The sequence below is a fragment of the Myotis davidii genome, unplaced genomic scaffold, assembly GCF_000327345.1.
Source record: "Myotis davidii unplaced genomic scaffold, ASM32734v1 scaffold935, whole genome shotgun sequence".
NCBI lineage: Eukaryota > Metazoa > Chordata > Mammalia > Chiroptera > Vespertilionidae > Myotis > Myotis davidii.
The window spans coordinates 1,798,931-1,823,482 of NW_006286974.1; the positions used below are offsets into that span (position 1 = coordinate 1,798,931).

The window sequence follows — 24,552 nt, forward strand, 5'->3', positions numbered from 1 at the left end:
TCACCAGGCTCTGACTCCCCGTGACTTAGGTGATCTAGCCAACCCAGCAGATATGAGAACCAGACAGCCTGGGTTCAAATCCTGGCTCCTCTACTTTCTAGCTCTGTGACCTTGGGCAACTTATTTCATGTCCCTGTGCTATATGCACTGGAACTGGTAACAATCGTTCTGAGAACTACAGTGAGGATTAAACGTGTCGTCTCTTGTAAAGTCCTTGTCACGGTCCCCAAATGTTAATAAGCATTTTAAAAATAAATGTTAGTTAGAGGCTTGTCCCTTTCTGTACCAGACTGTGAGCTCCATGCAGGCAACAACCTTGTCTTCTCTGTGTTTCCAAACACCCAGCCAGGTCTTGGGGAGACAAAGGTGAATGAGACCGGGTTTACGCTCTCATGGGGTTTATATTCTCACAGGGGACACAGCCAAGAAATATATAGGCAGCTAAGTAAACAGGAAGACATAGGCTTTCGCTGGGGAACTATGGAGAAAATGAAATGGGTGGTGATATAAGAGGGTTGGGGAGTGTTACTCTAGTGGGCAGTCAGGGAAGGCCTCCCCGAGGTGGTGATTGTGAGACAACGTCTGACTGACAGGGAGAAGCTAACCACAGGAAGAGTTGGGAGAGCAGACTTTCAGGCAGAAGGCATCACAAGTGCATAGGCCCTGAGACAGGAACATTCTCAGGACACCTGCTTAGTTAGAGAGGGATGGGTGAGGAGGGCAGTGGTGAGTAGGAGGTGGGAGAGATCAGCAGAAGCCCATCCCACGGCACCTTATCAAGAAGCAGGGTGAACAATGTGGAGTTTTCTCAGAGGGCAGCGCTCAGCCATTGGCGAGTTTAAGCCCGGGAGCAACATAGTCCTTACGTCCCAGAGCCTCCCATAAAATGAGAATGGTCCCAGCCTAAATCTGGAGGCACCTGCTCATTTAAGGCAGGGTCCGAACTCAGCCTGGAGCAGCTCAGCCTGGATCACTACCACCCATCCATCCATGTCTCCGCCTCCTAGCAAGCCAGCCAGACTCAGGACCCCATTAATATAAATGAAGCCCTTTGCTGACTTGATTTCCAAATTAGTCCAGCCGTTCAAGATCTCTACTCCGGGAAATGTGAAATTTATGTAATGAAAATTAAAAGAGAAACTGGAGAAGCGGCTCCTTAAGTGCCTTCTTCCTGGGTAAGTGAGCCAGGTCTGTGCATCTGGCAGGAGATGGATGGAGGCGCCACCCAAGGCTGCTGCAGCCAATGACCCACAGGGAGGCAGGGAGCACGCTGGCTGCAGGCTGAGGGTAAGGCCCTCAGGCCCCCTTTCTTCCCTCAAAAACAAGAGCCTTGATACATAACAGCTCGTGTTCACTGTTAAATGCACAGCCCTGTTCTAAGCACTTGACTTACACTGGTTATCTCATTTAACCCTCACGACAACCTGAGGGGGTAGGCAATAGTCTTTTCCCCATTTTCAAGATGGGGAAAACTGAGTATTGGAGTAATTCCTTGATCAAAATCACACAGCAAAATAGTGGCCAAAATGAGACTCGGGTCTTTTGTCTTTTACCCTCCACAGACCCTCTTGTCCAGAACTCAGAGAATGTGGAATAGAAGAAAGGCTCTGGAGTCAAAGAAACCTGGGTTCAAGTCCAAGCACCAGCTACTGACCTGCTGTGTGACCTTGGGCAAGCCACTTACCTCCCTGAGGCGCCATTCCTTTATAATCATAGCCCCTCCTCCACGGGGTTTATATCTGAATTACAGGAGAGAACATGGAAAGATCCCATGCACAGCATTTCAGATGCTCTCTCAAACTGTTGTGTGTGTTTTTTTAAGGGAGGGAAAATGTAACCTCTTAGAACTTAGGAGTCTTACGGTAATGGTTCAGGTATGGTTAGATCCAGGGGCTCCAAAGATGTCATAAGGGCTCAGTTGTTCGTGTGTTTTTTCCTCTCTCTCCACATGGCCGACCCTCACTAGGAGCTCCAGGGAAATGGCATTATTACAGCTAGAAATCTTGGTTCAAAGAGAGCTTCTTTTTTTTCCAACAGGGCAGCAAAAGTCCCAGGATTCACACTGATTGGACCCACTTGGATCATATGTTCATCCCATAACCAATCTCTACAGCCCAAGTGATGGACTGTGTTGATTGGGCCACCGGGGTCACAGCCACTGCTGGAGCTAGGGGGAAGGCTGCAGAAAGCCCAGGTTGAACCACTTATGAACGAAAACACTGCAGGAGGAGAGAGTGAATATTGACAAGGGATGTTGCTTAAGACGGCAGGAAGAAGTGACCTCATAACCTGCCGCTGCAGGTCCAGCTTCCAGCTCCTGGAGGGGCAGCTCTCAGACTTGGGCCTGACCTTCTGCACCAGGTGAGAGTAAAAAACTAGCAATAATAATATATGTTCTAGCCCTAGCCAGTTTGGCTCAGTGGATAGAGTGTCAGCCTGCAGACCAAAGGGTCCTGGGTTTGATTCCGCTCAAGGACACATACCTTGGTTGCAGGCTCCTCCCTGGCCTGGATTCGTGCAGGAGGCAACCAATCGATGTGTTTCTCTCACTGGAAGTTTCTCTCTGTCTTTCCCTCTCTCTTCTCTTCCTAAAAATCAATGAAAAAATATCTTCGAGTGAGGACTAACAAAAAATTATTTTTAATATTAGAAATATATTCCCGCCCTGACTAGTTTGGCTCAGTGGCTAGAGGGTCGGCCTGTGGACTGAGGAGTCCCAGGTTCGATTCTGGTCAAGGGCATGTACCTTGGTTGCGGTCACATCCCCAGTAGGGGGCATGCAGGAGGCGGCTGATCGATGTTTCTCTCTCATGGATGTTTCTAGCTCTCTGTCCCTCTCCCTTCCTCTCTGTAAAAAATCAATAAAATATGTTTTTAAAAAAATAATAATAATAGTATATTCCCTAGATCCTTCACATATATTAACCAGCCTAATCTTTACAAGCAAAAGAGAGGTTACTATTACCATCGTCATTTCCATCTCACAGGTGGAAAACTAAGGCAAAGAGCTACTTGCTCAAGGTCAAATGACTATTGACTGGCAAAGCTGAAAACATGGCAAAGCCATGACCCAACCGCCATGCCGGTGCCCTGTAAATGTGCAAGGGGACTCGGTTCAAAGCCTCTTAGGCGTGCTGGGCTGAAGCTCGTGCCTTCTGTAGGGGGCACCACAACCCAGCTCCGGCCCCTCAGTGGCAGCACTGGAAACGTGGACCCACTGTGGCAAGATGTTCTAATGTTCCCAAATACGCCAGAGGTTTATACGAACTCTCCTGACTTTAAAACGTGGACTCAGATGTTTAATTTAAACATCAGGCAATCCAATAAATCAGCATCATTCTAGATGTCTAGGCGGGATCAGCTACAGAATGAAAACTTGGAGCCCCTTGTTCAAAAATTATTAAGAATTTAAAGACAGTGGCTGCGAAGCATTATACCAAACAACTGCCCGGGCTGCACACCCATGGAGCCAGTCCTGCCTCTCGGTAATCCTAAATACTTGTTGAGACAAAATGGACATGACACCTACAAGGTGTCAGGCATCGCTTTATATGAAAATAGGAAACAACTATCAAGCACTCACTATGTGCTTATTAATACATTTAAACCTCGCAGCAGCATTATCCTATTATTCCCATTTTCCAGATGAGGACATTGGGGCTTAGGGAAGTGAAAGCACTTGGTACTTGATAGAATTATCTGAGGTAGCAGGGATGAGGGACAATAAATGGGAATGGAGGTAAAATAAGAGAGGGAGAAAAAGACAAGAGGAAAAGCAGGCATCCAGGCCTGTCTCCCAAACTGGTTGCATTCAGGTCCCTGCCACAACTGACCCGACCGTGTGGAACTTGGGGAGGCCGCCACCGCCCTGAGAAGGGCCTATGGTATTTCTGAATCGCGGTGCCATCCGCCCCGGCTTGGCTCCTCTCCAGCGATCCAATTACTAAATGCAGCCGCATTCTTTAAAAATGTCTTTCCTCTTATGTAATGCAATAGTGACAAACGCCAAGCAGATGGTGCTGTGACAAGCTTTTTAAAAGTTGATTAGGAGCTCGTCTTTCAAAATTAATGTATGGGCATTTAAATGAGCTTCAGCTGGCCACAGAACTCCATCAAGATAAGTCGCTGGATGAATTCATTGGCCGTGCTCACCTCCTCCCAGCCAGGGTTTGACATGAGTGACAGGTGGTCAAGTTGACTTGTGAGCAACAGTAAGAAGATACCTGGTTTGGATGGAATGGAGAAATGCCTTGGGCCTCATAAAAGCCCAAAAACTGGAGCCTTTACAGTCTATTACCAACACTATTTTTTCCCCAAACTTTTACACCGTCTTTGAGAGAGTGGACCATCTCACTCTTCTCACTCTCCTACAGGGAAATGGGTTAGTCACAAACTATGTCAGATGTTGCCAGGGAGCTGTTTCCTCACCCTACCCCACCCCCTTTCTCAGTGTTCAGGGATGAGATCATTTCATTTGGAGCCAATTATAGATGGAGATGTACAGAGAAACCTCCTCAGAGCCCTCTTCTCCCATCATCACAGGCTGTATCCTGCCAGGATGGGCAAGAACAGGAGGCTGGATGTCCGGTCCCAAGTTCAATCTCGGGGTTTGCGAAGGCCATGCATTCCTAAGCCATAGCGTGGGTCTGTTAAGCTAGAATGCTGGGCCCTAACTGTTCCCACCACAGCCTCTGCTTTCCTGCTCAGCCAAGAGCACATGCTTTGGAGTCCAGTTCAAATCCCAGCTTCAGTGTTTTCTAATCACGACAGCTCATGCAGGTCACAGGACTTTCCTGAGCCTCCGTTTCCTTATCTGTAAATGGGGGGAAGATCACCTACCTTATAGGGTCATTGAGGGACTAAGACAGGCATCACTGTTTAGGGGTGAAAAAATGGTAGCTATGAAGGACTCTAAAAAGTATATGCTACAGAGCCTGGGTAGTTCAGGCTCTTACAGTCTGCTTGGGAAGACAGCACAAACACAGATACAATGATTTCCACATAAAACGGCCTCCTAGAGCCAAAACAAGTGTAGGTACAGAGACAGGGAGAGCTGGCTCCCAGAGAACCTGGCCTGGATGTGAGTTGGGCAGCCACTCGCTGGCCTCCTGGCTGTCTGCACCTCTCTCCTCTTCACGCCCCAGTATCTCACCCCAGACCAGCATACACAGATGCTGCTGAAAAGCTTACCCAGTGACTCACTCATTCACTCTCAGAGAGAGGGAACAGACAGTGATTCCCAGAAGCACCCAGAGTCCTGGTTCAGGAAGGAGGATGGAAAAGCAGCAACATTTGGGCCAGTTCCTGCCCAGCCTCCAGGACAGCTGAAAGGTACACCCTTCCCCCCCAATCCATTCTCTGTGCTCCTGGGTCCAAAGGCCTGTCTCCCAAACTGAGAGGGGAAACTGAGCCGGCACACTCCTAGCCAGGTACGGGAATCACGACTCCCCGAAAGCTCTGTGTCCATTACAGTGGTGCTTCCCCAAATGACAAGTGGAGAACTCAGTCTGAGATGGTTTTACACCAACCCAAGGTGGGACATTAAATAATAGACTACAAGATGGTTTACAACAGCATTGAATATACTAACAAGGGACTGAATGGCACCCTTTAAATGAGTAAATGGTATGGTATATAAATTGTATCTCAATAAAGCTGTTAAAATCTATATTAATAGACAGGAGAGGGCATGAGGGGAAAGGGTGGGCATATGTAATGCTTTCAACAATAAATAATCTACAATAATAAAAGGATAATATGCTAATTAGACCAGCCGAATGACCTTCCAGACATCCTTCCGGATAAAGCCACAGTGGCAGGGCTGAGACAAAGGCAGTTAGGGGCAATCAGGCAGGCAGGCAAGCAGTTAGGGGTGATCAGGCAGGCAGGCGAGCAATTATGGTCCATCGGGCAGGCAAGTGTCGATCTCCAGCCAGGCCTAGGGGCGCCCCCCAAGCACAAATTTCATGCACTGAGCCTCTAGTTCAGCCGTGGGCAAACTATAGCCCGCGGGCCAGATCCGGGCCATCTGAAATGAATAAAACTAAAAAAAAGAAGACCGTACCCTTTTATGTAATGATGTTTACTTTGAATTTATATTAGTTCACACAAACACTCCATCCATGCTTTTGTTCCGGCCCTCCTGTCCAGTTTAAGAACCCATTGTGGTCCTCGAGTCAAAAAGTTTGCCCACTCCTGCTCTAGTTATATATAACAGTTGACTCCCAAGAGGAGAAAATTAGTCCCCTTTCGAGTCTTGTAACTCTTCTAATTTGTCAGGGATCCAAGTCTCCATTAGATACCAGGGGGTCCTTACTATCTCTCTCACACACACAAATTTCTTGTTTGAACAAGAAGAGAGCAGGTTTCATGCTCAGCTCCTTGGACAGGCAACAATACCTAGCCATACTTGTTTAGTTTCCATTATGTTCATTTTTCTAATTGCCTTCTAATTATAGCAATTGATCATTCATTTATTCATTCATTCAACAAATATTTATTGAACATTATTTCATGCCAGACACTGTTCTAGGCACAGGGAACAGTGCAGGAAATAAGACAGACCAAAACCCTGCCCTCACGGTGCTGATGTGCTACTAGTGTAATCCCCACTGTGCCACTCACCAACTAGACGATCTCAGGCAAGTGATCTAACCTCTCTGTGCCTCCCTTTCCTCACATGTAAAATGGGGATGTAATTGCACCGAACTCAGAGTCCAAGGAGTCAATAGGTGAAAAGAGCCAGAACAGCGCTTGGCACTCTGTAGACATTTAATAAATGTTGACTACTATTATTTATTTTCATTTCTAGCTTGATAGAACATTCGTCTTTAAACACACGTATTTAAGCTGCCTTTTAAAATAAATTTATTTAAGTGGAAAAAATGGGGAGGAGAGGAGAGTCCATAAAAAGTAAGTGTATAGGTGAGGAGGACAAAGCAAAAGCCACCAGTGTGTGTGTAGGAGAGGACATTTGGGGAGCCGGGAACTGCGGGGAGATGTTCGCAAGGCTCTGACCAGTTGGCACCGAGTAGAAACATAAAGCTATCTTCAGTGTCAACATAAGGACGAGGCTTATTCCTTCAGTCCCATATCTGCAGGCTCCTCTCTACTTCCTGACCCTGTGGATCCCAAGCTCTGGAACGGGAGGCTCCCTGGGAGGCCTTGGAAAGGGGGGGGTCTTGGCAGTTAGGGGGCCGAGACGCTAGATGAAGATGAGGCTATGGACCTCTGGGCAGGAACAGTCCGGGACCTGCCCAAGCCTCTCCCACGTCCCTCGGCACCGGGGGTGGCCGGCCGCTTGCCACAGCAACAGCTGGTTCCTGCAAGAGACGGGCTTGGCTCAGTGGCTTTGAATCTCTAGGCTCCAGGGCATTTGCTGTGTGGGCCCCTTCCTCCATGCAGAGAATATTTAAAGTCATAGTTTACAGCAGCATTGTATAAAGATGAACATAATCCAGGCTGGATTCATTATTATATTTCATGATTATTATATCCTTTTTCTTCTGGTTTTAAAAGAAATTTTAAATGTTTTAAATTTTCTTGGATCCTAAAAGTGGGCAGGCACTGGGCACTATGTCTACTGTGGCTGATGGAAAATGGCCCTGAGCCAGCCGCAGTGCCCATCCCAGAGACCACGTGGGCAATCCAGACTCACTTCTTAGAGTATGGGGAGGTGGCAAACCAGGAAAGTTGCTTAACCTCCCTGTGACCTTTTTCAACACAGTGGAGTCATTAAGAACACAGACTCTGCCTTGGCTAGTGCGCTAAGTGGTTAGAGTGCCATCCCATGCACCGAAGGGTCACAGATTCGATTCCCAGTCAAGGCACATACCCAGGTTATGGGTTCAATCTCCGGTTGGGGTACATGTGTGAGGCAACCAATTGATGTTTCTCTCTCCCTCTCCCTTCCTCTCTCTCCTCTCTCTAGAGTCAAAGAAAGACATATCCTCGGGTGAGGATTAAAACACACACACACACACACACACACACACGCGCGCGCGCGCGCGCGTCATGGAATCAAGGAGTGGCAGACTGACCCAGCTCCTAGGAATCTCTACCATCTCTTCAACTGACAAGAGATATCCATAATCTCCACCTCTCTGGAGTTTTGGAAGGTTCTGTGTGATGCTGTGTGCAGAGAAAATAAAATATGATCATGACAGCCTTAGCCTGTGTTGCTCAGTGGATAGAGTGTTGGCCTGCAGACTGAAGGGTTCCAGGTTTGATTCCGGTCAAGGGCACGTACCTCAGTTGCAGGCTCAATCCCTGGCCCTGGTCAGGGTGCATGCAGGAGGCAACCAATTGATGTGTCTCTCTCACATCAATGTTTCTCTCTGTCTCTCTCCCTCCCTTCCACTCTCTCTAAAAATCAATGGAAAAATATCCTTGGTGCGGATTTAAAAAAATGATCGACAATAATAACTAACCATGTCAGCTATAAGAATGAAAGCTCTACTGCTATAAGTCAACCACGTGGATGAACCTTACAAACCTCGTAGCGAGCTAAAGGAGCCGATTCCAAAAGGCACATGCCTGCATTATTTCACGTATTTAAACTGTGGGGGGAAAGCAAGATTAAACCATAGTGTTTAGGGATCTGCACCGAGTAGAGCTATTAAGAGAACTGTACAATGGTTTGCCATGAAAGTTGGGACGGTGGTTTCCTTTATGGTTAAGAGCAGTGTGGGGGAATGGGGGACTGGCCAGGTTCTGTTCCTTGCCTGGGTAGTGACTACCCACATGTGTCTCCTTTCCAAACATGTATTAACCTGTTCAAATATGTTTTAGCCAATTCTCTGTAGGCATAATTCAAATCTTTTTAAAAATGCAAAATAGCCGTAGCCGGTTTGACTCAGTGGGTAGAGCGTCGGCCTGCGGACTGAAAGGTCCCAGGTTCGATTCCGGTCAAGGGCATGTACCTTGGTTGCAGGCACATCCCCAGTAGGAGGTGTGCAGGAGGCAGCTGGTCGATGTTTCTCTCTCATTGATGTTTCTAACTATCTCCCTTCCTCTCTGTAAAAAATCAATAAAATATATTTTTTTAAAAAGTAATTTTTAAAAAAAGGCAAAATAATGACAATAGTAACAACTACTGATCAAGTGCTTATTATAAGTGTTGGGCACTGTCCTAAGCTTCTAAGCACAGTGCCTGGCACACAGTAGGGGCTTCACAAATGATAGTATATAAAGATTGTTGGCATCCTCATGATACAAAATGAAGCTAATGTCTCTTGTCTCTTAAGGGGTTGGGGGCCTGAATGATGTAAAGCACCTACCTGGTGCCCAGCACACCACAGGTGCGTGACTATGGCAAGTGTTCCTCCTGCTTGTCCCAAACTCAGAGACACTTCTCAGGCTAAATAAACCCTCCTAAAAATCCCCAACTGACAGGCTAATCCCTCCCGGCCCGGGCCCTGTGCAAGCCTGCCCTCGCCAGCTGCCCACAGAAAGAATCCAGCTGACAGCTCCCCTCTGTCCTCACTTTGATCCTCCTCCTCTGCCAGTCCTGCCTGGTGAGCTCATGCCCCAATCAGACCTTCCATCACCTGTTGTGAGCCTGGGTATGGTGGGAATGGAGAGAGGCAGTTCTCCCTGGCACAGCCCTGGCTCTGCCTTCCATTCCTGCCCCTTCCTGGTGGAGCCATGATTCCTGCGACCCTCATCTCAGCCTCACCCGAGTGCCATGTCCCACATCCTGAAATATTTGCATCCAAAGGGAGAAATTGGGGATTAATCCGAGTGTTAGGGCTAGAAAGGCTTCTCCAAAGGTCGGTGAATAAACCAAGGCTCTGAGAAGTGAGCATCTAGCCCAACGAACACATCTCCAATGGTAGAATCTCAGGTCTAAGTGGGAGAGAGATCAGAGTGGGGTGGGCAGAGTGGGGCTCTTTAGAATGTGATAGTATTCTTTGCCATTTAGTTACTGGGCACCTACTATGTGCCAAGTTCATTTTATCCATTACATCTCATTTTCACGAAGTACGTATTACATCCATTTTATGTTAGACATGACAATAGCAGGTTCCGCTCCTATGAGGGGCCAGGTGCTGTGCAAAGGGCAGGGGATCCTTCCCACAACTCAAGTGGTGGGGACTGTCAAGTTCAGGTGGAGGGCTGGCCCAGAGTCAGGCAGCGAGTAAGGGCCACAGATGAGGTTTGAGCCTGGATCTGTGCCGTCTCAGTGCCTCTTGTTCACGTACGTCTGTCTATAACACCCTTTTTGTCACTGGCATTCCCTGCTCTAGGTCTGCAGTGAGTGGGGCTGCTCAATTTTAAAGGGAAAGAAATTCTCTTTGAAATGGGAGAATTCCCTGGACAGACAGACCCCAGAGGGTGCTCTCATTCCTACAGTATAATAATCTCTGCACCGGAAAAGCACTGTCCGGGGAAAAAGTCTAGGACTTGGCTCAGGGATCTGAACGGTATACGTTTAAATCCCAGTTCGACTACTGGCTAGGTGTGTGACCTTGCACATCTCTTGGCACCCAAGGATCCCAAAAGTATCCATTTTGGGTTCTTGGAATGTTTCAATGGCATATTGTGTGTTAATGTGTCCTTACTTCCTAACATGCTCCCCTCTCACTCCACCCAGGCCACAGTGGCGTCTCACTCCCACCTCAGGGGTTTTACCCTTGCTGTTCCCTCTGCCTGGAACACCTTCCCCCAGATATCCACATGGCTCCCTCCCTCCTTTCCTTCAGATCTCTGTTCAAATGTCACCTCCTCAGTGTCACCTTCCTTGAAAAGCAACAACCCCCAGAACTTCCTCCACATTCTGCTTTCTTTTCCTAGCACGTGTCCCATCAGACGAATTACAAATTTACCTGCCTGATGTGTTTCCTCACAGCAAAACATTGTCTCCATAGAGAAGGCACCACATCTGCCTAGTTCACTGCACCTCCCCAGTGCCCCAAACATTGCCTGGCACAACTCAATGGTAAGCGCTCAACAAATATTTATTGAAGGAATGAACGAATGAATGGAAGAATATAAAGAGCTTAGAATAATGCTCAGCACATAGTAAACCCAATAAATGTTAGCTGCTATTATAATTAGTACGCTAAGTGCTGAGACACCTGTTCTTGTGGGAAGCAGTCGAGGGGGCTGATATCGTCCAAGTCTAGGTCAAACCCTGCTGTGTGGCCTTGGCTAAAGCACACTGCCTCTCTGAGCCTTGGTTTCCTCATCTATAATATGAGAGCCACCAAACTTGCCTTTCAAGGGAATTTTGAGGATTCCACAATAACACCAGCTCCCTTTTCTGGGTGCCAGGACATATGCTAAGTCCTTGGCTTAAACAATCTTGCTTAACCTTCACCATTGCTCCATGGGGAGTTCATCTTACTCTCTGCGTTTTCAGGAAATTGGAGTTCAGAAAGGTGATGAGATTTGCCCTGGGTCACATAACTGGAAGTGGCAGGGGCTGCTCCTCCTCGGACACTGAGACCAGGACCTTCCGGGGCCCACCCTGACCAGGCAGCAGCATCTGGCTCCTGTGGCACCATCACACCTCACGCAGCAGAGACGCCCTGGGCTCTGCAGTCACACTTCCCACGCCCCAGTCCCACTGCTCACTCTCTGGCCCCGCCGCCGTCCCCGTGGCAACGTCGGCTCCTGGCATCCTGGGCAGGCCACTCACACCTGACACAGACCAGGTGGCCCTGGGTCAGATACTTCGTCCACTGGGCATGGGGTGCCCTCACCTGCCGGCAGCTCCCTGGAATGGGTCCCAGCTGGAACTGGACACAGTACCTGCAGCCACACAGGGAGACACCATCCCAGGCACCTGTGAGCGTTTATGGAGCACCTCCAGTGCACCTGGCCCTATGCAGGCCCAGGCTGATACAATTTCTCGCTGGTATAGTAACCTTTGGGGCAACCCAATCTGCAAAAACAGGTTGCATTCAACAAGAGGCGTGGCTCCTGCTCTTTTAAGTTAACCTTACTGAGGGCCATGGTCAGGCCCTCTTCCAAGCACTACATCCAAAAGACTATATGGTTTATTTCTCATCTGTCTCCTCACTAGAATGTCAGCCCCATAAAGGCAGGAATTTCTGCTTGTTCTGTTCACCATAGTGTCCAACTCCTAGAACAGTACTGGCTCAATAAAACTGTGCTGAATGAATCATTTGGTCCAATAAGGAAATCCTGTGAGGTAGGTGTTGCCCCAGTTTACAGAATAGGAAACTGAGGATCAGAGAGTTAACTTGTCTACAGTCACAGCTAATAAGAGGTTGCGCCTAAAATGGAACCATCAATAAACCCCAAAAACCTAAATTGACGCTCCTAACCACTCCATTTCATTTCACAACGGATCCTATTTTATAGAAGAGATTCCCCATGAGAATTATTTAAAAGGGAAACTTCCCATGATGGGGTATTTGAAGAGCCAATTTGCCAGAATTTTACCTCTACCCAACTTTTCTACAAATGGCAGTAAATGGCACCCCCTGCTGGAGGAGGTGCAGCTTATCAAGGACTCAGGGGTGACTGTGTGGAGCTACTGCCCCCTGGTGGCTGCAGCCTTTGGGAGGCCTCAGCAGGAGATAGTTTCCTCCTAGGACAGCCCCAAACCTGTCCCTTCCTCTCTGAGCTGGCCCCAGAACTCTTCAGGAATCTGTTCCTTACCAGAAGCCTGTGATCAATGAAACTTCTGTCTTCCCAATACACTTTCTCTTCCCTTTTTGTGGTTTATTTGGGGAACTCTTGCCCTCACCCTATTTGATCGTGGAGGGGTAAGCAATCTGGGTGGCTGGTCCTGGCTGCCCACACCTGCCACTAGCCTGGGCAGATGATTAAAGCTGACCAATCAGAGTTCCCATCCTCCGGGCCACAGTGATTGGTTCAAGGATGGGCTGGACCAATCAAATTCTCCTCCGGAAATAACACACTAAGACTGGAGGAAGGGACCTGGCATTGCTAAGCTGGGAGGATGTTGGGCTGCTGGTTCCCACATTGGCCACTGCATGGAGAATATTAGAGAGAGAGAGAATGAATACGAAAGTGAGTGCTGACAACACTATTTGACCTCATAATTGAAGTAACACTATTTCAAAACTTCCTTCCCAGTTATATAAACCAACGATACCCCTTTCCACTTGAGCCAGCGTGAGCCTTCTGTCACCTGCAACGAAAGGAATCCTAATATAGCTCCCTCTCTCTCTCCATTGCCACTGCTTTTGTTCAGACCTTACTCTTTCCGTTGATATTTGTTGAGCACCTGCCATGTGCCAGGCAGTATCCTGAAACTTGACCTCATCACCACCATCCCCAGCCCACGGGTCTGCCTCCAGCCCCTGCAATTAACTCTTCACAAGGTACAGGGCTCTCACCCTGGTCCAACCCACATTCCTCTCTCGCCTAGACCTGTGGTCAGCAAACTGCAGCTCGTGAGCCACATGCGGCTCTTTGGCCCCTTGAGTGCGTCTCTTCCTAAGCCTTAGGAGTACCCTAATTAAGTTAATAACAATATACCTACCTATATAGTTTAAGTTTAAAAAATTTGGCTCTCAAAAGAAATTTCAATCATTGTACTGTTGATAGTTGGCTCTGTTGACTAATGAGTTTGCCAACCACTGGCCTAGACCATTGCAGTAGCCTCCCTATTGATCCCGGATTCCCTTCTTGCCTCTCTCCAAATACCATTCAAAGGGATCCTGTGAAAACTCAAGGGAGATCATGTCACTCCTCTGCTCAAAACCTTCCCATGACTCCCGTCTCATGAGAAAGCGTCCAACTTCTCACCACAGTCGATAGGCCCAGTGAGACCTATTTCTGACCTTATTTCCTACACTCTCATTCTCCCTGCATTCCAGGCACACGGGTCTGGCTGATCCTGAACACACGAGGCATGGCCTGCCCAGGGACCTTTGCACTTTCTGGTCCCTTTTGCAGGCCTGCTCTTCCTCTAGAAAGCCTCTTCCAGATCTTAGTTCAAGTGTCTCCTCAGTGAGGAGGCCACGGGCACGCCCACCCTCTTCCCTACCTTATTTCTCTGCATAGCACTTAGCACCATTGACATGCTATTTGTTTATTGTCTGTCTCCTCCAACTAGACTGCCCACTCCATGAAGACAAGTAATGCCTGTCCTTTTTTGCTCCTGGCTATAGCCCCAAGGCCTACCACAGTGCCTTTCATATAATGGGCACTCAATAAACATTGAGTGAGTGAATTAATTAATTAATTTTTTTATTTTTATTATTATTTTTTTATTTTTTTTATCTGAGTTCTTTAATTAATTAATTTTAATGGAGACCACTTATTAAGGACTTCAAAAGCATGTTCATGAGCTTACAAACGTAACAGGACAAGAAATGGGGAGTCAAGGTAAGAGAAAGACATGATGAAAATGTGCACAAAGTTTAGTTTGACTTTGGGTTCATTTGCTTCAACTTACCCTAATATCTCCTGCCCCTTGGGGACAATTTGCTTTTTCCGTTCTTTCCCGTATCTGCCTGTGGTTATCAGAGCAGGGACTGTGGGCCAAGGAGAAAACAGTTAGGTAACTCAGCACAACCACAGGAAGCTGAGGCAGGTACTCCCAGCTTCTGAGTCATTTATATGGCAGCCCTAAGGAGACTATGGGATCCCAGAACTGGGTAAGTGGTCCCCACTAGTACCGTTTATGTGATGCTGGAGGAAGAATCATATTTATTTCTGAGACTCAGGGCCCAGCACAGTGAGTTGCATAGGGGGTCTCAAAAGATTTTTATAAATATATGAGTGAGTAAAAAAGTAGATAAAAGAATTAAAAACTGGTTGGATGGATGGATGCATGGATGGATGGATGGATGGGTGGATGGCTAAAATGATGGAAGAAAGAAAGAATGGATGGATGATGAGTAAATAAATAGGAAGATGGGATAGAAAAAAGACAGATGATGAATACAAAGAGGATGGATGGAGGGATGACAGATGGAGAGATGAATGAATAAAATAAATGGATGGAAAACTGGACACATGGATGGATGGATGGGCAGATGTAAGGATGGAAGAAAGGAGGTACAGAGGGATGGATAGGTAAATGAATTAATACATTATTTTGTTGGGCCAACTCCCAAGTCTCTTCCTTCCTAGAATAGACAGAAAACACAGAGAAAGAGAAGTTGGTGATTCATTAGGAAAATAACAAGTCCAAAGGAAGTCCCAACTCCTCCCCATTCCCTGAGTGATGGAGCTGAATCAAAGAATTGGTATTGCCTGGCTGGTGTGGCTCAATGGTTGAGCCTCAATCTATGAACCAGGAGGTCATGGTTTGATTCCTGAGTTGCAGGCTCCATCCCCATAGAGGGGTGTGCAAGAGGCAGCTGACCAATGATTCTCTCTCATCATTAATGTTTCTCTCCCTCTCCCTTTCTTTCTAAAATCAATAAAAATATTTTTTTTAATGATTGGTGTTGAACTAATGCTAGTGACCTAGAAAAGGCCCACACTGGGGCAGCCCAAGCCCCTCTCCTGCTGCTGCCATAGACACCCTTTGTGGGCTTGGTCTTTGCCATAACACTTAGTATGAAATTCCCTTCCTCTCTTTAAACATCCATGGTGCTCCTTTTGGTGCAGCCTAAGGAAGTGAGGAGAGCCCCAGAGAAGCCCAGGTTCTAGTCCCAGCTCTGCCTCTTATAGCTGAGTGATCTTGGTCAAGTGGCTGCACCTGCTGAGCCCGACTCCTCAAGAGCAAAATGGAGATGATACTAGTACCTATATCAGTGATGGCGAACCTTTTGAGCTCGGCGTGTCAGCATTTTGAAAAACCCTAACTTAACTCTGGTGCCGTGTCACATATAGAAATTTTTTGATATTTGCAATCATCGTAAAACAAAGATTTATATTTTTGATATTTATTTTATATATTTAAATGCCATTTAACAAAGAAAAATCAACCAAAAAAAAATGAGTTCGCCTGTCACTTCTGACACGGGTGTCATAGGTTCACCATCACTGACCTATATCATAGAGTTATTGTCAGAATTACATAAGATGATTTATGGTGAGCAATGTATCTTGGGCACGTTTTGTGTCTCCATGAGCCTTGGTTTCCCCTTCTAAAAAAATGAGAATAGTATCATTGGCCTCACAGGGTCAAGGAATGTGGCAAAGTGCTTGGTACATAGTAGGGGCAGTCAGGTAGGTCTTCCTGGGAAACTGACATCTGGGCAGGAAATAATAGGCAGGGCAAGGTTAGATACAGGTGACAGGGGAGAGGGAGAAGGATTTTAGGCAAAAGGAATGACATTGCCACTGCCATCATCCCATTGCCACCACCTGGTCCAGCCACCATCCTCTCTTGTATGCACCACTGCGGTCACCTCTTCCTTGGCCTCCCTGCTGCCCTCTGACCCACTGTCCCCACAATGATCAGAATGAGCCTTTAAAATGTGGGCAGGGGGGCCCAGCAGGCGTGGCTCAGTGGTTGAGCATCGACCTATGAACAAGGAAGTCACAGTTTGATTCCCGGTCAGGGCACATGCCCGGGTTGTCAGCTCAATTCCCCAATTGGGGGCGTGCAGGGGGCAGCCAATCAATGATTCTCTCTCTCCCCCTCTCCTTCCTCTCTGAAATCAGTAAAAATATATTTTAAAAAATAAAATAAAATGTGGGCAGGGGCACTTAGAGATGAGGTCACAGGAGGCAAGAGCTTATAGGCCATGATGGGGCATTTGGGTTTTACTCTAAGGGCACTGGGTCACTATTGGAGAATTGAAAGCAGGAGGGGGGACACCAGGGTAAAGTTTGTAATATAGTTGTAGAATGACCTCTCCCCACCAGGCTGCAGCATGGAGCCCTGCTGCCTGCTCTTCTACTCCTCCAGGAAAACCGCTGTACTCTCTCAGTCACTTTCTTCAGCTACAAAACCGGCATCACATATTTTTTTGTAGCGGCATAAAAACTTTTGTCCAGGTGTGCAATGTAGCTAACTTCTGTAGTTGTGCCTGTCCTGCATCATTCAACCCAATTTTCCTTTGGAGAACACCTCTCCCCTAATCTCACTCAAATAGGACTGACCCCCCTCCCAGCATCAAAGGGAGCACATGCCCAGGCTTGGCCAATCAGTGTATTCTATCGCTCTGGGCATACTGATTGGTTTAGCAGTGGATACATGACCCAGGTCAAGCCAATAAGATATCATCCCAGGACATTTGCTGAAACTATGCGGAAAGAGACCTTTTCTTCCAGCTGTTAGGTTGGAGGTAAGCCCGGAGCTATCAAAGACCATCCCCAGCTGGCCTGAGAATGAGGCCAACTCGAGGAAAACAGAACTGAGAAACGGAGAGTCCTGGCCACATTGCTTGTGCTCCTGGATCCGGCCATGAATGCACCCCCTGGAATTTTAGTTACATGAGCCACACCTTTTTTGGGGGGTAGGGGGGTGTTTTAACCTTTATTGTTGGAAGTATTACATATGTCCCCTTTTTCCTCCCCGTTGATCTCTCCCAGCCTGCTCCTACCCCCATGCCAGGCCTTCACCACTCTATCGTCTGTGTCCATGGGAGCCACACATTTTTGCTCAGGTCAGTTTAAGTTGGGTTTCCCATCATGTACATACAAAGTCCTGATGATTCACACTGGGAGATGAGTAGAAGACGAGATACCCAGAGGAAATCAGAGCTTCTTACCTCGTCCACAAAGTGAGAAGAGGGGATCAGGGCAAAAGGAAGGCAAAGTCTTACCCCAAACTTGGACCCCACACAGGATCTGACAGTCCCCCTGGGGGCCACCCAACTTACACAAGGACTGCTGGCACTCCACTCCCTGGTGGCTCCGGTACTCCACGCAGCCAGCCTGCTCTTCCAAATGGGGGCAGGGAGCACCCCCATTCCTTGGCTCCTGCAGGACATGCCTCCTGCGGACACGGTAGGAGACCTGACAGGGTTTGGCACAGCGACTCCAGCCACTCCACTCTGCCACAATGCAGGAGACAGCTGGAAGAGAAGGTAGAGTCTCCAGGGGCAACTTGCATGGCTTTGGGCTGGCCTGTGGCCAGATCTCCACCTTCCCACAAGCCAAACCCTCAAAAACACCACACAGAGCACTAGGACTCCTGCAACCCTAAGCCCATGTCTTCCTCAAAAGTTTCTCTATAATAACCATTTATACATCTACCTAAACTTAACATTCCCATGTTTTATTCATCCATCATCCTTCTGGTGATCATTTAAGTTGTTCTTGTCACTCATTCCTTCAGTAAACATTTCTCTTTTTTTAATATTTTTATAGACTTCAGAGAGGAAGGAAGAGGGAAAGAGAGATAGAAACATCAGTGATGAGATATATTCATCAATTGGGTACCTCCTGATTAACTGGCCGCCTCCTGAATGCCTCCTACTGGGGATTGAGCCTGCAACCCAGGCATGTGCCCTTGACCAGAATTGAACCCGGGACCCTTCAGTCTGTAGGTTGATGCTCTAATCCACTGAGCCAAACCCGGTAGGGCAGTAAACATTTCTTAAGCACTGAAAACAACTGATTTCACCTCTCTGTGCCTCAGTTTCTTCCTGTCAAATAGAAATAAAAAGAATATTCACCTAATAGGGAGGCCTTGAAGATTCAAATGGATACAACATACACAGCACATGCTTCTGACACATAACAAGTGCTCGGTAAATACAGCTAACCCTCTGCTGCAGCGACATGAGCCTCAGCTACAGCAACAGCATGGAGTGGAAAGCAGACTCTTACAGAGGTTGCTTCTGGTGACATATGTACACACAGTTTAAAACCTGCAAAAAAGTGCTACACAACGTTTAAGCATTCCCACAGGCATTATATGCCACACTAGAGGCCCGGTGCATGAAATCCATGCAAGGGGCTTGGCCCCCTCCGCAGTGGCCCCCGCCACCACAACTTTGTCTGGAAGGTCATCCAGAAGGACGTCCAATCTAATTAGCATATTATGCTTTTATTATTATAGATATCTATGTTGATCCTCATTATTTAAAGATTCTGTACTTGTGATTTTGCCTGTTTGCTAAAATTTACTTGTAACTCCCAAATCAATACTTGAGATGCTTTGCTGTCATTCACACACAGCAAAAGTTTCCAGTCGCCCAAAGTACAGCTGATGTCAAAGGAGACCCCATCTGCCTGCTGGGATGGAGGCGGCAGGTGGCAGTGCCATGCAGAGCAAGAAGCTCCAGGTCAGGGGCCAGTCGGATGGGGTGAGTCCCAAGTCTCACACACACCACACACAGTCATGCACACACACACACATACACACACACACACACACTCATGCACACACAGGGGGATCCTACCGTCAAACTTAATTCACTCATTCCACAAATATAGGCTCAAGTCTCCCTCCCCCTACTGAGCAACCATATAGTGTGGTCTGGAGCCAGACTACTGGGTTTCAAATCCAAGATCTGCTGCTTAATAGCTATGCAACTCTGAGCAGGTCACTACCTCTGTGTGCCTCAGTTCCTCATCTGTAAAATGGACATGAAAACACTATTCCATAGGGTTCTTGTGAGGTTTAAAGGAGCCAATTTATTTAAAGCACTTAAGCCCTGGCTGGGTAGCTCAGTTGGTGAGAGCATCATCCTGTTATGCTAAGTTTGTGGATTTGATACCTGGTCAGGGCACGCACAAGAATCAACCAATGAATTCATAAATAAGTGGGACAACAAATTGATGTCTCTCTCCCTTCCGCTTTATCTCAAATCACACACACACACACACAACGTTGCACCAGGAGACACAGTGGTGAACAGTAAGACAGATGGGTGCTCACGAAAAGCCCTCACCAGCTCTGAGACATGTCCTAGTTCGGCAACATGAAAATGTGAGACAAAGTACATCCTTGAGCTGAGGGAATGAGGTTATTGTGTTGGAAACACAGTGTTGCTTCTGGCACCTCAGGAAGTCATGTAGCTTTGCACAGATCTCCACTTTTAGCAGAGCTGAAATGCTCAGAGGAAGGAGGGAGGGAGGAGGGAGGAAGGAGGAGGGAGAAGGGAGAGAGGAGAGAGGGAGGAGGGGAGAAGTAGGGAGGAAGGGAGAAAATCAAGCGTGGCAACCTAACAATCATGATTGCTTCACCATGCACCTGATAATGACATCAATGATGTCACTGCTGCTGAGCCAGGAAGTCACGTGTAACCCTCACAACAGTCTTAGGAGATGGTGTGCTCTCGGGCCTCCTTTGTCCTGTGCCCTCTGGGAAGCCTGTGCATCACAGAGGCTCTCTGACCCCAGATGCCACCGGACTGCAGCGCATGGGGGTGCTGGTAGGAAGGAGAGTGCGGCCCAGGTGTTCGTTGCCCCCCCGCCACCCCTTGACTCAGCCTTGGCTCAGCCTGGCTCCTGGTGAGGGGGCCCTTCAGCCATGAATCCTGCTCCCACCAGGCTCCCATAACACCATTTCCTCCTGTAGCCCATTGTGAATACAGCCCTTATCAAATTCTCTTCCACTTCATTATTCATGCCATCTGTCACTTGCCAGGGCCCCGATTCCCTATATGTATTTGTACTATTGACAAACCATCTCACAGAAGAGGCAACTGGAGCTTAAGGGGGCAGAATATCTAAGTCAAGCCAAGGAATTGGAGTTAGACAAACCTGGGTGCGAACTGCAGGCTCACAGGTCTGGTGCAATGATGAATGCAAGGCACTGAGGAGACCGTAAGTGCTCAGAAAAACGGTGATCTTTATACATTTATTTGGCAACTATTTAGGGCCTACTGTGTGCCAAGCACTGAACTGGGTGACAGGAACACAGGTGAGCAAAGCAGAAAATGCCCCTTCCCTGGAGGAGCTGACATTCTGCAGAAACAGGCAATCAACAATACAACCTATGATGTAATTTCAACTAGTGATCTGTTCTCTGAGAAACAACAAAGCAGAATAAGAACGGCAGGGGTGAGATGATGAGAAACTGTTTTAGATGAAGGGGTCAAAGGAGGCAGGCCTCCAAGACAAAGAACATCTGAGGAGTTGATAGAGGGAACTGTGTAGGTACCTGGGGGGTGGCGGGTGGGGGTGTAGGGGAGAGGGGTTCTAGGTAGAGGAAATGGGCAGTGCAAAGGCCCTGGGGCAGGGTCAAAGTTGCATGCTGCAGAGACAATGAGGAGGCCAGCCATGTGGCTGCAGCAGGAGAGAGTGTAGGAAGTGATGTCAGAGACGGAGAAGGCAGTGATAGCACACAGGGCTTTGATGACTATTATAGGAATCAAAGGGGAGTACCAAAGTCCCACCATGATTCTCTGCCCTGCCCTGCCCTGCCCTGCCCTACCCTGCCTGTCAGGCAGATGAGAGATTTGCAGAAAATTAGGCAGATGCCACCCTACACTTCTTTCCATGTGGTTGGCATCTGTGAAGTCACCAAGCAGCAAGCTCATGTGATATCCCCAGGGAACTGTCATCGCACCTCACCTAGGCCTAGGGTTGCAACTCAGTACATTCGTGTGATTATTCATGGCTTGTCAGCCTCCGCCACTCGTGTTGGCTCCACGGAAGTTCAGTCTTTGTTCCTTGCTGAATCCCAACACCAAGCACAGTAACTGGCACATGGGGACCCAGTAAATCATGAGTAAATGAATACTGAATGAGCAACGCCTGCCTCAGCAACAACAAAGGAAATATGACCACAGGTTGGCATTGTAACAAATACCACCAGATGGCAGTGTTTCTCAAAGCAAAGACCATCCCACCTTTTCCCGAGTAAAGGAGAAATTCTAGCTTATCAGTGTAGCTAAAAAGAGGGGGCAGAGGAGGTGGGAGGTTTAAAGGCTGCTCATCCCACCCTAGAGACCCAGATACCATCATGCCAGCTGAGCCGGCTGGAGCCAGACCGAGTTTCCCACAGTCCCCTTGGATCCCTCTGCCCCCACTCTAACATCAGGAAATGCCCTTCTAGACAATCCAAACCCCACCTTCTTCTCTGAACCTCACTGCCCAGCCCCTGACTGTCCATCCTCCTCACTGTCTACCAAAAGGATTTTTCTGGAATGCAGCTCTGACCTGTCACCTGAACTCCTTGAGTGATTCCCGTATCCTATTGACCTGGTTCACAAAAGCTTTTTTTTCTTATTTCTTTTTTTATAGTGGATCATAAAGACCCCCAAGCCTAGTGGCTAAAATTTAAGTTGTTCCTGCAACACGCCCTCGGTCATTCACTCCCTCCTTCTTCTATTTCGTGTCCCAGCACCCTTTTACTTCGAGTTCCTTTAAATGTAGTCTCTCATAGCTCAATGGCAGGCAGCTGTCATTTCTACCTTCCCAGCCCCGTTACTGCCACCTTCTGGTAACAATGCCTCAGTTTTCTTTTGAAGAACCAATCCTCCCCACTCTCAGTCCACATGGTTTGAATAGAGTGACCTCATCCCTTATTCCTTTAGTGCGTTTGAGACAAACATGGCCAATTCACATATTCCTTCTCCTCTGCTCAGTAATTGATTGAATCAAGGATGAGCATATAACCCAAACTGGGCCCATGAAAACCATCCCTAGGATTTTGGTTGGAACAAATGGGGAAAGAAAGCTCTCATTCTAGTAGGGACACCAGTTCAGAGCTACTGGGTACTACCTTTGCTGCCATTTGGTGACAGCATGCCTGAGAATGAAGCTATCAGAAGCAGAGCTGAAAGGTGGAGAGAGATAGAGCCCTGATGATATCCTCAGAGTCCCTGGATCCAGCCATGCCTGAAACCAGAGTAAATGAACTGTTTCTTAGTTACCTGAGCCAATCAATTCCCTTGTTAGCTTAAGTCGATTTGAATTATGTCAAACCTTAGAGTAATGACTAGGACAATGAATACATAAGTGCATAAATGGGGACATTGATCCTTACAGGGCTCAAGTGAGAATTAAACGATATAAAATACACGAAAACGTTTGGTAACGAACTTGGAAAATAGGAAGCAATGATGTCCATCCTTTAAGGCCTTACTAGTCACTCCAGCTCTACCCTTTCCTTGCCTCCATCCCATCCTCACTGATTCTTTCCAAGCCTCATCTTGCTATCTTGCTCTGATTAAAATTCTTTCATGGCTACTCCGTCTTCTCAAAATATAAGCTTGAGGGGGGTCAGAGCCCCATCTTCCCAGCCCCATGGCTTCTAGCTGAGCTGGGCACACAGCAGATGGCCAGCGGTGTGACTGAACTGAATGTGGGCAATGTCCGGTGCTCCTCTTCCACCTATAGGCTCAAGTCTCCCTCCCCCTACTGAGCAACCATATAGTGTGGTCTGGAGCCAGACTACTGGGTTTCAAATCCAAGATCTGCTGCTTAATAGCTATGCAACTCTGAGCAGGTCACTACCTCTGTGTGCCTCAGTTCCTCATCTGTAAAATGGACATGAAAACACTATTCCATAGGGTTCTTGTGAGGTTTAAAGGAGCCAATTTATTTAAAGCACTTAAGCCCTGGCTGGGTAGCTCAGTTAGTGAGAGCATCATCCTGTTGTGCTAAGTTTGTGGATTTGATACCTGGTAAGGGCACGCACAAGAATCAACCAATGAATTCATAAATAAGTGGGACAACAAATTGATGTCTCTCTCCCTTCCTCTTTATCTCAAATCACACACACACACGCATGCACACACACACACACACACACACACACACACACACACACACCTAGTACCTCTCTGGCACTTGGTAAGTACTCAGTAAATGTTAGGGTGTGTTTTTTTAAGTCATCTTTAATATCTCTTTCTACCACAATCAGTTACTGAAGTCAGTCAACGTTGCCCGCTGAATCACTCATGAAAAAACATACTTCTCCCCATCCCTTGCCTCCTAACTAGTCACCATGTCCCCTCCTGTCCTGCTCCTCTGGGAGGTAGAAAACTGAACTTGTCCCTGATCTATTTATAAGACCTTGGCTCCACCCAGCCCAGACAAGCGGGCGGATCCTAGGTCTGCTGCCTTTTTGACACCTTCCCAAAGGAGCAAAACAAAGAGAGACTCAACACTTTGAGGTTCCTGGGCCCACCAGCCCAACCTCTTTATAAAATGGAAAATGCTGGGGAACTGATAACATCATGGGATACTGTGGACGAGGGTCAGACCGTGGGAAAGTATCACTGATCCCTCTGCCTTGTCTCCTTCCTGGGCCCCCCACCCCTGGGCTAAGGCAGGGGAGCCCCTATGGGGGCAGCCCCACACTCTGAACGACCCCATGGCTGCGTGCACTCTGTACAGAAAGCAGACAAGTACAAAAGTGTTTCCAAGGCAGTCCTTCTGCAAGTTTATTCTGGGCGAGTCTCATTTGCTATGACTTGGGAGATACAACACCCCAAATTACTTTTTCCTCTCACTGTTGCCTAACTTTCCACCATTAGCCACTCAAACTTGTAGGAAGCAGACACAGGATGGTAGAAGACACAGGATCAGACCAGGTTCAAAACCTGCTGGAATACCTTGGCTGGCCAAAGCTGTCTCCTCTCCAAGCCCAGCTTTTCTCATCTGCTGAATGGGAACATTATTATATGCAGGGACCCCAGAGTGCTGTGAGAAAGTAAGCAGGTTTGATGAGACACCCGGCTTAGCTCTTGGGCACAGACATGGTAAATGATCAATAAATGTTGGGTGCCTTCAATTTTGAGTTTT

At 47.6% G+C, this 24,552-nt stretch overlaps 1 protein-coding gene and 1 long non-coding RNA gene across 2 annotated transcripts in view; one reads left to right on the forward strand and one right to left on the reverse strand.

Moving 5' to 3' along the window:
• The window catches only part of KCNB1 (potassium voltage-gated channel subfamily B member 1), a 101,950-nt gene extending 99,557 nt beyond the window's left edge, over positions 1-2,393 (forward strand). The window contains exon 3 of the transcript XR_435402.2: positions 2,038-2,393. The gene's annotated coding sequence lies outside the window, so the exon portion shown is untranslated. The remainder of the gene's footprint in view (positions 1-2,037) is intronic.
• A 4,253-nt stretch (positions 2,394-6,646) lies between these two features.
• On the reverse strand, positions 6,647-17,919 carry LOC107182299. Its single transcript, XR_001513018.1, has 4 exons — positions 17,727-17,919; positions 14,399-14,477; positions 11,578-11,754; positions 6,647-7,322 (listed from the first exon to the last, which is right to left on the reverse strand). It is a non-coding gene; the product is annotated as an uncharacterized LOC107182299 (long non-coding RNA).
• Positions 17,920-24,552: the final 6,633 nt, after the last annotated feature.